This window comes from Somniosus microcephalus, chromosome 3, assembly GCF_052327205.1.
Source record: "Somniosus microcephalus isolate GS21.2 chromosome 3, FLI_Smic_1.0, whole genome shotgun sequence".
Classification (NCBI taxonomy): domain Eukaryota; kingdom Metazoa; phylum Chordata; class Chondrichthyes; order Squaliformes; family Somniosidae; genus Somniosus; species Somniosus microcephalus.
Window position 1 is genome coordinate 40,291,201 of NC_140989.1, and position 18,241 is coordinate 40,309,441.

Below are 18,241 nucleotides of genomic sequence, written 5' to 3' on the forward strand. Positions count from 1 at the left end.
TTATGTTCTTATGATGGGCGAGTCCAGGACAAGGGGACAGAACCTTAAAATTAGAGCCAGGCCATTTAGGAGAGAAGTTACCATGCAAAGGGTGGTAGAATTAATAATTATATATCTGAGATCAATAGATTTTTGCCATCCAAGGATATTAAGGGATATGGAGCCAAGGAGGGTAAATCGAGTTAGGATACAAAATAGCCATTATTGCATTGAATAGCAGAACAGGCGCAAGGGGTTGAATGGCCTACTCCTGTTCCTATGTTCCTATAATGTTACTGTGCCTCTTAAGAAAAAAAGTCAATAGTAATTTCAATTAAGATGCCTTTTACCTTGCTACTTTTTCAACATCTGTGAGAATTAACCCTTGTTAAATTGTTTTTCTCCACAGCACATCATGAATCGGTTACGTGAACTCCAGGCTGGCTAGGTAACTAAAGAGGACACTTTCCAGGAGGCAATACCCTTTGGAACAGTCACATTTTCAAATATCATTAGTACTCTGAATCCCTTAGCCAAGCGAAGGCTGGTGCTGGCTTGTCACCATGACTCAAAATACTTCAACAAGTGGTGGTATAACAGAGCGTACGTGGGTGCCACAGATTCTGCTGTACCATGTGCCATGTTGTTGGAATTGGCTCGTACACTGGACAATCAGCTACTTGCGATGAAGGTACTCCTTAATATATGATACATCACAGCACAGGCATTGTAACTAATTAACCTGGTAAATTATCACATAAAAATCTGGGTTATTTGACATCTCACGCTTGTATCAAGCCATCTAGAAGAGATTGTTGAGATGTTAATCTAAACATTAATGTATCTTGTCGATTAATATTTTTAGGAAGATTCACATTTTTACTGCATTTTCACATTCTCTGCTAGAAGGTGTTCATGTGAAGGATGATTAATATATTGATGTTTCAGACTTCACAGTGGTACTGGTGAAGTTTTACAGAAGCTATAGAAGAACTCACTGCTGCCACTGATCAAACTAATACAGATATTTAGGAGGAGGGGATTTCAAATGGGATTGCTCTTCCTGTGGTGCCCCTCAGATGTGCCTAGGCTGTCTGTGCATTAATTCAACCTGTTAACACCATGGCCTGTCAAGACAAGATGCTAAAAAGATGAGGAATGGAGACACACTAAAGTATACCAACACCCACAGTCAATAAAAAATATTGATGATATCTGTAGTAATCTACCATCTGTAATAAAAGTATATGCCATAATTTTAACCAGATATTAATCCTTTGCAAAAACTACCCACTGATGTATTTGACAACAAAGCATTAACAAACATATGATAAACACAACCTAAATAATTGAGTTAAGACCACAACATGATGTATTGATTTACTTTATGTGGGATATTTTTGGACAAATATGCAGGGATAAGGCCATTGTAGAATCAGCACAGTTCAGTGGTAGCACTTTTGACTCCAAGTCAGAGATTACAAGTAACAGCCTCAGTCCAGGGCTTGAGCAAATAATTTAGGCTGACACTCCAGTACTACACTGCTGGAGGTGCTATCTTTCAGATGAGATGTTAAACCATGGCCCTGTCTCCCTGCTCATGAACGACGTAAAGATCCCATGACGCTATTTGAAGGGGAGTTCTCCTGCTGATAGGCGCACCGACGTCAGTGTTCTTGCTTAGGCCAACATCCCCAGCGTCGAAGCTTTGACTACGCTCAATCAGCTCCGATGGACGGGTCACATTGTCCGCATGCCCGATACAAGACTCCCAAAACAAGCGCTCTACTTGGAGCTCCGGCACGGCAAGAGAGCCCCAGGTGGGCAGAGGAAACGCTTCAAGGACATCCTCAAAGCCTCCTTGAAAAAGTGTAACATCCCCACCGACACCTGGGAATCCCTGGCTCAAGACCGCACAAAGTGGAGGAGAAGCATCCGGGAAGGCGCCGAACACCTCGAATCTCTTCGCCGGGAGTAAGCGGAAGCCAAGCGCAGGCAGCACAAGGAGCGCACGTCAACCCAAGCACCCCACCCACCCGCCCCTTCAACCACCGTCTGCCCCACCTGTGACAGAGACTATAGGTCCCGCATTGGACTCATCAGTCACCTGCAAACTCATTTTTAATGTGGAAGCAAGTCATCCTCGGTTCCGAGGGACTGCCTAAGAAGAAGATGACCAACAATAATCGCTCAACCAACACCACTAAAACAGCTTATCTGGTTACTTATCCCACTGCAATTATGGGACCTTGTTGTGTGCAGAATTGACTGTGAGGTTACAACTTACATGCAGCAAAACATACATAACATCCAGGCTTTGGATGATAAGTGGCAAGTAACATTCACGCCACACAAGTGTCAGGCAATGACTATCTCCAACAAGAGGGAGCCAAACTGTAATGTATATACCTTTAAGAGGGGAACTATCTTTTACAGCTCATGTATACTGCAATACCGGCAGTGACCATACCTGTATATAGCCCTGAGTAGCAATCTGTACAGATCAGTTCCAATGTGAGCCACGTTGAGTAAACACCTGTTGTACCGTTCTCCTGCAGTCTGTGTCTTATTATACACGGACACAACATTGGCGACAAGGCAAGTTCGAACCTACCTGCAACTCTGCATCACCTCCTGGGGATTCATTCCTGGAGATCAGTGGATTGGAGGTCAAGGCCAGAGACTCGGGTGTCGACCACGGGCAACCGCCCAGTCATCCAGCAGAGACTCGAGAATTGCGGGGGAGGCTGTCGAGAGCCAGGCTTGGCTTTCCATTCGAGGTGGTCCAGCGAAACGGGCTGGCAACAGGTAGTGCGCAGACCCTTCCCGGACAGCGGCGGTCTAGAGCCCGACCGAGCGGCACAGCAAAGGGCCGAGCAGCGTCGACGGGGGAGAGAGAGAGAGAGGGCAGAGCGCACAGGGCGCAGCCGGTGTTCAGGGGCCAAGCAGCGTTGAAGAGAGGGAGAGAGAGACGCGCAGAAACCCGCGAGGCGCCGCCATTGCCACGAGGACCGCCGAGAGCGGCGTTGGCAGCAGCGCAGGAGAAGCGCGCGAAACCTACAGGCCGCCGCCATTGCCACGAGAACCGCCGGGAGCGGCGTTGGCAGCAGCAGGGGAGGAAGGAAAGCGCGGGAGACGCCATTTTAAACCACACCCAAAATGCCGAAGAGTGGCAGTATCACCGCATTTGACAATGAAGTCGAAGATTGGACTACATATGTCGAACGAATAGAGATATACTGCAAGGCAAATGAGGTGTCAGATGACAAGAAAGCGTCGGTATTGTTAAATTTAATGGGTGCAAAGACGTATGGTTTATTACGAAATCTAGTAACCCCAACGAAGCCAATGGAAAAGAGTTTTGAAGACATAGTAACGATACTACAGGAACATTTAAACCCCACACCGCTGCTGATAGCAGAAAGATTCAAGTTTCACAAACAGCATAAGGATGAAAGCAATGCTGATTATTTAACAGAACTGTGCAAACTATCGAAACACTGCCAGTTTGGAGCGGGACTGGCAGATACCTTAAGGGACAAATTTGTGTGTGGGCTTCAAAGTGAAGGAACCCAGAAATGGCTTTTATCTGAAAAGGACCTTACGCTGGAAAAGGCTTTCAGCGTTGCGGTATCATATGAAGCAGCAGCACAGGGCGCTGCAGAGATACAACAGAGACCGCAAGAATATGGCACAAACGAAATGTCATATGGAACAGAGAAGCGCTATCGCTGCGGCAGAACAACACACGACCAGAATGATTGCTGGTTCAAAGACAAAGTGTGCAGACAGTGTGGAAAAGTAGGACACATAGCACGTGTCTGCAGGTCGGGAAAGAAAATCAGCAATAAGAAACCTACCAAAGAAAAGTACAAGAAGGTACATAAGATGACGGAGAATAGTTCAGACGAACAAAAGAGTGATAACTACTCCGAAAGCAGGGTACTGAGTTGTCTGAAACTACATAATGTGATCACAACGGAGGATCACCGAACCATTTGGGTCACTCTCAAGATAGCAGGAGTCCAGGTAAAGATGGAATTGGACACAGGATCAGCCCTAGCAGTCATAAACCGACAGGACTACGAGCGGCTATTCTAACACATACCCTTGAGAGACACAAAAATTATTTTGAAGACGTACACGGGGCAAAAAGTCTACCCCAAAGGAAAAATAAGGGTGACCATTATATATAACAGTAAGGAAACACCAAAACTAGACCTGTATGTATTACAAGATGGAGGACCACCATTACTGGGACGTGAATGGATCCGGAAAATACAACTGGATTGGCATTCCATACTGGCTGACAAAAAGGATGATGACGTCACACCTGGGCGACTGTCAAAGATCCTAACTGACGTGAAAGAAGTGTTCCAGCAAGGACTCGGAACACTAAAAGGCATGACAGCGACGATTAAAATTGAAGAAAACGCAAGGCCAAAATTTTTTAAGGCCAGACCGGTACCTTATGCGATCCGCCCAGCCGTCAAAGCAGAGCTGGAGAGTCTGGAACGTTCAGGTGTACTGTCCAAGGTAGATTGGAGCGAGTGGGCTACACCCATCGTCCCTGTGATGAAAAAGTCATTGAGCAGCACGCCTGGGGAACCAAGGAAGGTTCGCATCTGTGGGGACTTTAAGGTAACAGTGAACCCGGTCCTTCACACCGTACAATATCCACTTCCGCGGATTGAAGATATTTTCGCCTCGCTATCTGGAGGGAAACGCTTCACTAAGATTGATCTGGCCCAGGCGTATCTGCAAATGGAGGTAGAAGAAGCATCAAAAAAATACCTCACAATCAACACCCATAAAGGTCTCGACCAATACAACCGGCTGGTATTCGGGGTAGCATCAGCTCCGGCTATTTGGCAGAGGGCAATGGAACAATGCCTGCAAGGGATCCCAGGGACCCAGTGTTATTTGGACGACATCCTGGTCACGGGCAAAAATGACAGTGATCACCTTGCCAACCTGGAGCAGGTGCTCACTAGATTGCAGGAATATGGGCTCCGAGCTAACCGCCCCAAATGCGAGTTTTTTAGAAAACAGATCTCGTATTGTGGCCACATTATCGATAAAGAGGGGTTACATAAGTCCCCAGAGAAGATTGAGGCAGTAGTCAAGGCTCCAGCACCGGAAAATGTTTCACAACTGAGGTCGTTCCTCGGGCTGGTAAACTACTACCATAAGTTCTTGCCAAATTTGTCTACAATACTACACCCACTGAACACCCTGCTGCAAACTGGGGTGCCATGGAACTGGAGTGACGAATGTAGACGAGCTTTCCATAAGAGCAAAACACTAATCACATCAAAAGAGGTATTGGCCCATTACAACCCAGCATTATCAATTCGGTTGTGCGTCACCCTACGGCATTGGAGCGGTGCTGTCGCACAAATTCGCGGACGGCTCAGAGAGGCCAATAGCCTTTGCGTGACGATCACTAACCTCAGCCGAGCGTAACTACGCCCAGATTGACAGGGAGGCCCTCAGCTTAGTGTGGGGAGTGAAAAAGTTCAATCACTATCTGCACGGGCAGAAATTCACCTTGCTGACGGATCACCAGCCTCTTGTCTCCATTTTTAATCCGAAGAAGGGCGTTCCGGTGATGACTGCGCAACGACTACAGAGATGGTCACTTTTTCTAGGGGCGCACCACTATGAGATTGAATATAAGGGCACGAAACAGCATGGAAATGCTGATGGGCTATCGCGCCTGCCACTGCCTACTGCGGAGGAAGCACCAGCAGTGGATCCTGTCGAAATATTCCATTCGACTATAGTTGAATACCTACCGGTAACTAACGCTTGTATCGAAAAGGAAACCCGAAATGACCCGACACTGTCTCGGGTATATGATTTGACGGTGAAGGGATGGCCAGCACATGGCGACTCACTGTTGCCAGCATTCTCGACAAGGAGAGAACAGCTGTCAGTGTGCCGGGGGACCTTGATGTGTGGATCCCGAGTGGTAATTCCACCCAAGTTAAGGGATAGAGTGCTCAATGAGCTTCATGAAGGTCATCTGGGAGGGGTAAAAATGAAAAGCCTAGCCAGGGCTTATGTGTGGTGGCCGGGAATCGATAAACAAATCGAGGACCTGACCAAGAGCTGCTCAGGATGCCAGAAAGTCCAAAATGCACCACCACAGGCCCCTCTACACCCATGGGAGTGGCCCTCATCTCCATGGCAACGGGTGCATATTGATTTTGCTGGTCCATTCATGGACTCAATGTTTTTAATAGCCGTGGATGCGCACTCGAAATGGCCTGAGGTCATCAAAACGTCCTCCGCCACCACGGAGAAAACTATTGCAGTCCTACGGACCATTTTTGCCAGGAATGGTTTGCCAGAACAGATTTGCTCCGACAACGGACCACAGTTTGTGTCCGAAGAATTCCAGAGGTTCTTGAAAAAGAATGGGGTAAGGCATTACACATCCGCCCCGTATCATCCAGCCACAAATGGATTGGCTGAGAGGTTCGTACAAACCTTTAAGAAGGCAATAAAGGCTATGTACAATGACAACATTCCGCTGCAGCACAAGGTGGACAATTTCCTGTTCGTCTACCGGAATGCGACACATGCAGTCACCAACCAGGCCCCAGCCATGATGTTCTTTAACCGAAGGTTAAGATCTCGCCTGGATTTGCTCAGAGCAAACGTACGAAGAGATGTTGAGAGTAACCAATTCCAGCACATCCATGAGAAGTCAACAAGGAGCTTCAATGTAGGGCAACCAGTCTTGGCCCGCGACTACCGAACAGAAAAATGGCAGACAGGAACGATATGCACACGGCAGGGCCCACTAATGTACACAGTGGACGTTGGGGAGAGCATCGTGAGACGCCATGCTGACCAGATCCTAGAGTCACAGGAACAAGTCAACCCCATGCCTCGCCCATACGTACCTGGTGATGAACCCGACGTACAGATCGCATCTACCCCAGAAACAGTAGCATCGGAAGCTGATGAACCAACCGACGACAGGGGGCCAGAATCGCCTCCGCACCAAGAGCAAGACACTCGGGAAAGGCGCTATCCAGAAAGGATCAGGAAGCCTCCCCAAAGACTGAATATATAAATAGACTATTTTCAGCTAATGTTGCATGTTAAAAGTGTTAATTGTAATTAGTTTGATATTTAATTGTTAAATGAGTGTTATGGTACTGTTAATCTAAAAGGGGAGGAATTGTAATGTATATACCTTTAAGGGGCGAACTATCTTTTACAGCTCATGTATACTGCAGTACCGGCAGTAACCACACCTGTATATAGCCCTGAGTAGTAATCTGTACAGATCAGTTCCACTGTGAGCCACGTTGAGTAAACACCTGTTCTACCGTTCTCCTGCAGTCTGTGTCTTATTATACACGGACACAACACAAGCCACCCCCTCTTGACATTCAAGGGTATTTCCATCACCAAGTCCTCCACCATCAACATCCTGGGGGTCACCATTGACCACAAACTCAATTGGAGCAGCCACATAAATGCCATGGCTACTAGAGTAGGTCAGAAGCTGAATATTCTGCGGCGACTGGCTCACCTCCTGACACCTACAAGGCACAAGTCAGGAACATGATGGAATATTATCCACTTGCCTGGATGGCTTCTGTTGCAACAACACTCAAGAAGGTCGACACCATTCAGGACAAAGGAATCCGCTTGATCAGCAGCCCATCCACCATCTTAAACGTCTGCTGCCTCGCTTGATTGGCACCCCATTCACTAGCTTAAAAAACATCACTCCCTCCACTACTGGCACACTGTGGCTGCCATGTATCATATCTACAGGATGCACTGCAGCTCGTGGCCAAGGCCTCTTCAGCAGCACCTCTAAAACCCACGACCTCCACCACCTAGAAGGACAAGGACAGCAGGTGCAATGGGAACATTACCTCCAAGGTCCCCTCCATGTCACACACCATCCTGACTTGAACATATATCATATTTCCTTCATCGTTGATGGGTCAAAATCCTGGAACTCCCTACCTAACAGCAGTGTGTGAGTACCATCACCACAAAGGACTGCAGCGGTTCAAGAAGAAGACCCACCACCACCTTCTCAAGGGCAATTATGGATGGGCAATAAATGCTTGCCAATGATGTCCACATCCTAACAAATGGTTTAAAAAAAAGTGACTCCAGTCAAAAGTAATCATTTGGTTGTGAAGGACTGTAAGATGTTCTGAGGATGGGGAAAGTGTTACATAAATGCAAGTTCTTTATTTCTTTTATCATCAACTAACTTGTTTTAACAATCTATGCTCCTACAAACTCTAAACCAGTTACACAACACAAACTAAACAGAGCTACCTGCAGATAAACTGTAAGGCCACACAGGGCAGGTTTTAACCAGTATCTTGAGAAATAAATAAACATGCACTGGATGATGGGCACAATGAAGAAATAAAATTGATACAAGTTAGTAGCATGCATGGGTAGTGCAATAAACAATTACGCAAAATTGCCCGAGATACTTCAAAGTGGTGGCATTTAATTTGTGCAGTAAATAACCACCATAAAACCAGCATAATACATGCAGTTATTTAGAGTGTGGTTCTATGATAATGCCATGGTCATGGGTTCAAACATCATAAAGGGCCAAACACTTGAAAGATTTCCTCTAAACCAGCAGAGCATGAAGATTTAAAACTGTGCCATGCAAATGAATTATCATCATAGTATGTCTCACACAATAGGACAAAAGGAGGCTTCTCCCAGGAAACTGACTCAACAGCAGGTTTAATTATTGGTCATACTGTCTGGTGTTTAAATTGGTAACATCATGAAAATAGTGATTCAAGTAGGTAGGCCCATTTTATAATAGCATCTGCAACTGTACATTCCAAAGTGTTAGGATTTCGGGACTAGCCCAGACTGGTGTTACTTTGCTTAAGTGTGATCTACATGTATTTTCTTTGTTCCAACATTTAACTGAGTTTTAATGTTTAAAAATGTCTCAGCAGATATATCATTTTATTCAGTCACTTATCTAGATATTCCATTTTTAGTGTGGATATATTTCTATAGGCTTACAGTTAAATTATTTCTCTCTTTTGTTTAGGATATTAGTGACAGACCAGATCTTACCCTGCAGCTCATTTTTTTTGATGGACAAGAAGCATTTCAATATTGGTCTGAGAATGACTCACTTTACGGTTCTCGACATTTGGCGCAGAAGATGGCGAAGATTGCACATCCACCTGGTGCAACTAATACCAGCCAGCTGCATGGAATTGTAAGTACTGACCACCTTTGAGACAGGAAAAAATACAAGATGTGATTGTCATCATGACAGTAGGCAAGGTATACTTCAATAAAACATTGAAGAATAATAATGCAGCTTTTCTCAATCATAGATTAAAGTAGTGTTCATAAAGATCCAATAAATCTATTTTCTATGCATGTTAATAGCAATATGAAGTTGGACTACCTGCATTAATGGCATTGTAAAGTTGATTAATGGCGATATGAGGTCAGAGTGTCTAGTTAAGGACAATATGAGGTCAGCATACCTGGCTAATGGCAGTGTGAGACTGAACTGTCAGTTAATAGCTAGGTGAGTTTACAGTATCCAGTTAATAGCTAGGTAAGTTTGTAGTGTCTAGTTAATAGCTAGGTGAGTTTGGAGTGTCTGGTTAATAGCTAGGTAAGATTGGAGTGTACGGTTAATGGTTAGGTGAGGCTGGATTGTCTGGTTAATGGCTAGGTGAGGTTGGAGTTGATTGATTAATGATAGCATGAGGTTGCAGTGCCTGTGTTATTAGTAGCGTAAGGTTGGAGTTGCTTGATTTAATGGTGGTGCAAGATTGGAGTGCCTGCATTAAAAGTATGAGGTTGGAGTGACTGTTTAATGGCAGTGTGAGGTTGGAGTTTCTGTATTACTATTTTTAATGATGATCTGGATGTAGGTGTTGGGGGCATGATCTGCAAATTTGAGAATTATGCTAAGATCTGTGCTAGTTTTAGGACTATGCTCGTCTGCTTCAGGCGGATCTTAATGTGATGGGAGATTGGGCTTATGACTGGCAAATTATGTTTAACTAGGATAAGTGCAGTGTTATGCATGTGGGCAGGGAAAATGCTCAACATTCTTACACCCTTCAGGGAAAAGCATTAAAGAAGTTGGAGATAGAAAGAGATTTGGGCATTCTAGTGCATACCTCTCTAAAGATACATGAGCAATGCCATGAAGCGATAGCTAGAGTAAATAGGGTGTTGGGGTACATTCATAGGTCAATTGATCATAAGTCAAAACGAGGCAAAGTATTTTGTCCTTGTACAAGACCTTGGTCAGGCCTTACTTGGAATATTGTGTCCAGTTTTGGTCTCCTCACATGGTGGGTAATATTAAGGCTTTGGAAATGGTGCAGAGGAGGGCCACAAGACTAATTCCCAGTAAAAAAGCATGTTAGTTATCAAGATAAGCTAAAAGAGTTGGGACACTACACTTTAGATAAGTGTAGACTTGGGGGTGATCTTATTGAAGGAAATAGATTGTGTTCCAGTTGACAGTTGGGGCAGACATCACTTCTTACAAAAGGTAGGGAATCCAGGGCCAGAGTGATCGCCTGGACTAGTTTCGATCACCTAGCTGGGCTGAAGAGGAATTTCTGAGACTTTTTCCCCTCAAATTTGCCTGGGTTTTTATCTGCTTTTTTTGCCTCTTCCCAGGAGATCCCATGGTTTCGGGTGGGGTGGGAAGCGTATATATTGTGATACACAAGGTATTGCAATTGTGTGGGACAGGCTGGACGGACCAGAGGGTCTTTACCTGTCCGTCGTTGTTTGTGTGTTCGTATTATTAGTGTGAAATTGGAACGGTTATTATGTTTTTCATCCATGTTATTTTGTAATTGGTCTGTAAACATAAGAATCCCATTGTTACAAATGGTGTCCAGAAAACTTTCCTTTGGCTTATGTTACTCCTGCTTATGTGTTCTACTAAAACAGATGTAAGCAATGGTCCTCTGGGAAGTGGCATTATTAGAGAAACGATTAGAGAAAACCAAGTTATATATTTAGAGATGGGGTACACTGATCCATTTAGTTACTCCCTATAGTAAAATTCCCTCTTTATGGTAGTATTGTAGGAGTCGCTGGAAATAAACAGACAGCGAGACTTTCATAGCAGCAAAGAAAAACACGTGTTAGCTTTATTAACTCTCCACATCGACTGAGGGACTCGGTCTCGTCGCAGGGCTATGACGTCATCACACAATCGACGACTCTTAAAGGGACCCTGTCCCGATAACCCAACCAAGTTCCGTACATAACATGGAGCGATAACAACATTGGCTATACATAGTGAATTGTGTTACTGTCCCTTTGTGGTCTCCGCCACATACATCCCCCCAGAATTCACTAGAACTGGCAACGTCAGTCGTTGAGGAGCCCGGATCACACGGCCAAAACGGCTCCTTAAGTCCGGGGCGGGGACCGGGAGGGTTGCAGGAGGATCCCCGGGCGCTCGGTGGTGGACTGAGGGTGCAGAAGCTGGAGGTCGGCCCCGCCGCGGGGGCTGAGCCAACCCAACGGGTCGGTCCAGATCCAGGTGGGCCAGCTTAAGACGGTTCACGGAAATGTAGTCCGGCTTACCGCCGACATCCACCACGAAGGCCTTGTCCCCGGCTTCCAGGACGTGGAATGGTCCGTCGTAGGGTGGGTGGAGGTGTCCCCGGTGGGCGTCGTGGCGGATGAAAACGTACTCCGCCGCACGAAGGTCGGGCGGAACGTGGGACTGAGGGAGACCGTGCTGCGACATGGGCACCGGCGTGAAAACCTTGGCGTTGTCCAGGAGGGCGAACCGCTGACGGGCTGCGGACCAAGGGTCCGTGGCGTTGGGGACGAAATCCCCGGGAACCCGCAGCTGCTGCCCGTAGACAAGCTTGGCGGACGAAGACTGGAGGTCCTCCTTGGGGGCGGTCCAGAGTCCCAGCATGACCCACGGGAGTCTGTCGATCCAACTGTCGTCCCGGAGGCTGACCCAGAGCGCGGCCTTCATGGAGCGATGAAACCGTTCGCACAGCCCGTTAGCCTGAGGGTGATATGCGGTGGTGCGGTGGAGTCTCAACCCGAGGCCTTGGGCGACAGCGTTCCAGAGCTCCGACGTGAACTGGGGCCCCCGGTCGGAGGAGACGTCAGATGGGGCGCCGAACCGGGCGACCCAAGTGTTGATGAACGCCCGAGCCACATCGGCGGACGTTGTTGATGACAGCGGGAAGGCTTCCGGCCATCGGGTGGCTCTGTCGACCATCGTGACGAGGTGGGTGAACCCGCGGGAGGGCGGCAGGGGCCCCACCAGGTCCACGTTAACATGGTCGAACCGCCTCTCGGGCACCGCGAAAGGCGCCAACGGGGCCTTAGTATGGCGATGCACTTTCGAGCGCTGGCATACCACGCAGGTATTGGCCCAGTCGCGAATGTCCTTCTTGAGCCCGTGCCAGACGAACTTAGCCGCCACCAGCTTCTGTGACGGCTTCCTGCCCGGGTGGGAAAGGCTATGGACGGCGTCGAAAACCTGCCGTCTCCACCTGTCGGGCACGACGGGGCGTGGCTGCCCAGTTGAGACGTCGCACAGGAGCGTGGTGCCGGCATCGTCAAACGCGACGTCCGCTAACTGAAGGCCTGTGACAGCCGTCCTGTAGGCCTGGACGTCCGGGTCGGAGGCCTGGTCGGCCGCCATGTGGGTGTAGTCGATGCCGAGGTGTACGGCGCTGGCGATGGCCCGGGAGAGACAGTCGGCGACGGGGTTGTTTTTCCCAGCCACATGCTGGATGTCCATCGTGAACTCGGAGACGAAGGAAAGCTGGTGCTGCTGACGGGCCGACCACGGCTCGGAAACTTTGGCCATAGCGAAGGTCAACGGCTTGTGGTCCACGAACGCCGTGAACGGGCGGGCCTCCAGCAGGAAATGGAAGTGTCGGATGGCGAGGTAGAGGCCGAGAAGCTCGCGATCGAAGGTGCTGTACTTCCGCTCGTTGGGGCGCAGCTGCCGGCTGAAGAAAGCGAGCGGCTGCCAGGTGCCGTTGACCCACTGTTCGTGGATGGCGCCGACAGCATAGTCCGAAGCGTCAGTGGTGAGAGCGATCGGCGCATTGGGCAACGGATGCGCCAGCATGGTCGCGTTAGCCAGGGCCCTTTTCGTGTCCATGAAAGAATTGGCCATCTCCTCAGACCAGTCGACAGCGAGCTTGCCTTTGAGGGCCTCGTAAAGGGGCCACATAAGCTGGGCTGCCCGGGGAACGAAGCGATGATAAAAGTTCACCATGCCCAAAAACTCCTGCAGGGCCCTCACGGTGAGGGGTCGCGGAAAATCTTTCATGGCCTCCACTTTCGACGGCAGTGGCACCGCCCCGTCCTTCATGATGCGGTGCCCGAGAAAGTCGATCGAGGACAGCCCGAACTGGCACTTGGCCGGATTGACGATTGGGCAGTGCTGGCTGAGGCGTTCGAAGAGAGTCCGGAGGTGGGACACATGCGCCGTCCTGGAGGCACTGACGATGAGCATGTCGTCCATGTAGACGAACAGGAATGGCAGGTCCCGTAACACGGTGTCCATTAGGCGTTGAAAAGCCTGAGCGGCGTTTTTGAGACCGAATGGCATGCGGAGGAATTTGAACAGCCCGGACGGGGTGATCACCGCGGTTTTCGGGACGTCCTGCGGCCGAACGGGGACCTGGTGGTAACCCCGAACGAGGTCCACTTTAGAGAAAACAACTTTCCCGGCCAGGCGGGCGGAAAAGTCCTGCATGTGTGGAATCGGGCAGGGGTCGGGGGTCGTAGCGTCGTTGAGGCGCCGGTAATCGCCGCACGGGCGCCAACCGCCGCCTGGTTTCAGTGCAATGTGGAGGGGCGAGGCCCACGGACTGTTCGACCGGCGAATGATACCGAGGCGCTCCATCGTGTCGAACTCGGCTTTAGCAATGGCGAGTTTCCCCGGGTCGAGGCGCCGAGCGTGGGCGTAGACAGGCGGACCGGTGGTCGGGATGTGGTGCTCTACCCCATGTTTGGTGGCGGCGGATGAGAAAGTGGGCTTCGTGAGGTCTGGGAACCCAGCGAGGAGGCGGGAAAACTCGTCGGAGGCCGAGAGTGTGCTGGACAACTTCGTCGTGCCAGAACCACTGAGCGAACACGGGAGCGAACTGAAAGTCTTAGCGTTGATGAGACATCGGTTCTTGACGTCCACCAAAAGGCCATTGGCGCAGAGGAAGTCAGCGCCGAGAAGGGGGGTGGACACTTTCGCTGTAACAAAGTCCCAAGCGAAACGCTGCCCGCCAAAACACAGCGACATGCTCCGTTTCCCGAAAGTACGGATGGAACTGCCGTTGGCAGCTTCGAGGGCGGGGCCGTGGTTCCCCCCCTGTATGTCTACGGTTGACGCGGGCAGGACGCTCACCTGGGCACCCGTGTCGCAGAGGAAACGACGTCCAGAGTCAGTGTCCGTAATGAATAACAGACTACCTGAACGTCCGACAGCCATGGCAGCTAATGAGTGGGCCTTCGCGTTTCCCGACGCGGTAAAGCTGCACAGGGGCCAGCACTTCTTAGCGTTGGGGCCGAGCTGCGCGTGGTAGAAGCAAATGCTTGGGGGCTGCCGCTGTTGGGCTGTGGGCAGGGCCCCGCACGACTGCGCAATACTGTTGCCCGGCGGAGAAAAATTTGTCGGCCTCCTTGGCCAGGGCGTGGAAATCACTAATATGAGAGTTGGCTAAAGCCGACCGTACCTGCCCTGGCAGCTGTTGTAGGAACAGTTCTCTGAAGAGGAAACACGGCTTGTGCTTGCCCAGGAGGGTTAACATGTGGTCCATCAGTTCTGAGGGCTTGGAGTCGCCAAGCCCGGGTAGAGAGAGAAGCTGGCGTGCGCGCTCGGGTTCAGTTAGTCCAAAAGTCTCTAGGAGGTGCGTTCTCAGTGTCGCAAATTTGTGGTGCTCCAGGGGGTCCTCGAGCAGGCTCACGACTCTGGCCGCGGTGGAGCTGCCGAGAGCAGAGACGACATAATAATACTTCATGTCGTCCGCGGTGATGTCCCGGAGTGCAAACTGAGCCTTGGCCTGGGCGAACCAAGCGGCAGCCTGCCGTTCCCAAAACTCCGGTAATTTGAGAGAAACGGCGTTCGTCGCCATCTCGGATAAAGTCTTTGGAAACGTCCAAAAGAGAAACGAGGTCACCAATGTAGGAGTCGCTGGAAATAAACAGACTGCAAGACTTTCATAGCAGCAAAGAAAAACGCGTGTTAGCTTTATTAACTCTCCGCATTGACTGAGGGACTCGGCCTCGTCGCAGGGCTATGACGTCATCACACAATCGACGACTCTTAAAGGGGCCCTGCCCCGATAACCCAAACAAGTTCCGTACATAACGTGGAGCGATAACAACATTGGCTATACATAGTGAATTGTGTTACTGTCCCTATGTGGTCTCCGCCACAGTATATGTATTGGAAAGCTGAAAGCTATTGGGTGGGATTTTCTAATCGGCAGGTTATATGGATTTGCCGCAAGGTAAAATGAGTTAACATTGCAATTATTTTCCATCCCCAGCTGTATGTACATACATAGTTAGATTATCAGAGTTTTCACAGGTAATATCCAAACATTTTAGTCACACTTATAATGTATCCTTAACTTGGGTAATGCCCCCAAGGCATTTCACAAAGGGCAGGTCAGATACCAAGCAGGAATGAGGAAAAGGTTAGAGAAGGTGACAGAAGACACAGTCCAAAGGGTCAGTTTTGAGGAGAGTTTTAAAGGTGAGAAGAGATGTAGAAGATAGGAGCTTAGGAAGAAAGTTGCACTGTGCAGGGTTGTGATATTTAACACTATAAATGTAGAATACTGTCAGCCGATAAAGGAGGAAGGGACATTTGGCCAATGGTGAAGTATGTGCCAGATGACAAAAATATTTTTTTTAATGAATTCCCGACTGATATGCAAACAACAATTTATTTATATAGCGCCTTTAACACAGTAAAACATCCCAAGGTGCTTAAGCACACACAGAAGTCTTATTCTGTTGAAGATGTGACTCTACCCTTGTGGAAGATGGAGGTACTTTAAAGAAAAACAAATAAATTGGCTATGTGATATTTTATTTCCCTTTATGACTTATAATAATGAACATCAAGAACGGATAGTCAGTCATCTGCCCCTCCCTGATTACTTCCAAAAAATTGGGACTGATGCTGTTCTTACTGACTCTGAGTGCAGGTCCTTTAGGTTTCCAGAAAAAAGCAGTTGCCTATTAACATAGAAACATAGAAGATAGTAGCAGGAGTAGGCCATTCGGCCCCGCGAGCCTGCTCGGCCATTCAATGTGATCATGGCTGATCATCCAAATTCAGTAACCGGTCCCTGCTTTCTCCCCATACCCCTTGATCCCTTTAGCCTTAAGAAATATATCCAACTCCTTCTTGAATATATTTAATGTATTGCCCTCTACTGCCTTCTGTTGTAGAGAATTCCACAGGTTCACCACTCTCTGGGTGAAGAAATTCCTCCTAATTTCTGTCCTAAATGGCCTACCCCTTATCCTTAGACTGTGACCCCTGGTTCTGGACTCCCCGACCATCGGGAACATCCTTCCTGCATCTAGTCTGTCCAGTCCTGTCAGAGTTATATAAGTTTCAATGAGATCCGCTCTCATTCTTCTAAACTCCAGCGAGTACAAGCCCAATCGACCCAATCTCTCCTCATACGTCATTCCTGCCATCCCAGGTATCAGCCTGGTGAATCTTCGCTGAACTCCTTCCATGGCAAGAACATCCTTCCTCAGATAAGGCGACCAAAACTGCACACAATATTCCAGATGCGGTCTCACCAAGGCCCTGTACAACTGCAGCAAGACATCCTTGTTCCTGTACTCAAACCCTCTCGCTACGAAGGCCAACATGCCATTTGCCTTCTTAACCGCCTGCTGCACCTGCATGCTTACCTTTAGCGACTGGTGCATAAGGACACCCAGGTCTCGTTGCACTTCTCCCTTCTCCCAATCTATTGCCATTCAGATAATAATCTGCCTTCCTGTTTTTGACACCAAAGTGGATAACCTTGCATTTATCCACGTTATATTGCATCTGCCATGCTGTTGCCCAATCACCCAACCTGTCCAAATCATACTGGAGTTTCTTGGCATCCTCCTCACAGCACACACGCCCACCCAGCTTTGTGTCGTCTGCAAATTTGGAGATATTACATCTAGTTCCCTTGTCTAGATCATTAATATATATTGTGAATAGCTGGGGCCCAAGGACCGATCCCTGCGGTACCCCAATAGTCACTGCCTGCCACTCGAAAAAAGACCCGTTTATTCCAACTCTTTGCTTTCTGTCTGCCAACCAGTTCTCTATCCAAGTCAATACCTTGCCCCCAATCCCATGTGCCTTAACTTTACACGCTAATCTCTTATGTGGGACCTTATCGAAAGCCTTCTGAAAATCCAAATACACCACATCCACTGGTTCTCCCTTATCTATTTTACCAGTTACATCCTCAAAAAATTCTAGTAGATTAGTCAAGCACGATTTAACTTTTGTAAATCATTGTTGACTTTATCTGATCCTGTCACTGTTTTCCAAGTGCTCTGCTATTACATCTTTTATAATGGACTCTAGCATTTTCCCCACTACCGATGTTAGGCTTACTGGTCTGTAATTCCCCATTTTCTCTCTACCACCTTTTTTTGAATAGTGGGGTAATAGTAGCTACCCTCCAATCCATGGGTACTGTTCCAGATTCCATCGAATGCTGGAAGATGATCAGCAAAGCATCAACTATTTCTAGGGCCACTTCCTTAAGTACCCTAGGATGTAGATTATCAGGCCCTGGGGATTTATCGGCTTTCAATCCCATCAATTTCCCTAACACCATTTCCCTACAAATACTGATTTCTTTCAGTTCCTCCCTTTCATCAGACCCTATGTTCCCCAACATCACTGGGAGGTTATTTGTGTCCTCCTTTGTGAAGACAGAACCAAAATATGTATTTAATTGGTCAGCCATTTCTTTGTTCCCCATTATAAATTCCCCAGATTCTGACTGCAAGGGACCTACGCTTGACTTCACCAATCTTTTTCTCTTCACATATCTATAAAAGCTTTTACAGTCAGTTTTTATGTTCCCTGATAGCTTACTCTCATATTCTATTTTCCCTTTCTTAATTAATCCCTTTGTCCTCCTTTGTTGAATCCTAAACTGCTCCCAATCCTCAAGTTTACTGCTTTTTCTGGCCAATTTATATGTCTTCTCCTTGGATC

The 18,241-nt window shown here is 48.2% G+C and overlaps 1 pseudogene across 1 annotated transcript in view; it reads left to right on the forward strand.

Moving 5' to 3' along the window:
* Positions 1-18,241, forward strand: part of LOC147120995 (glutaminyl-peptide cyclotransferase-like) — a 39,512-nt pseudogene that overhangs the window by 8,069 nt on the left and 13,202 nt on the right. The window contains exons 3-4 of the transcript XR_015075370.1: positions 389-670; positions 9,053-9,226. The product of XR_015075370.1 is annotated as a glutaminyl-peptide cyclotransferase-like (transcript). The remainder of the gene's footprint in view (positions 1-388; positions 671-9,052; positions 9,227-18,241) is intronic.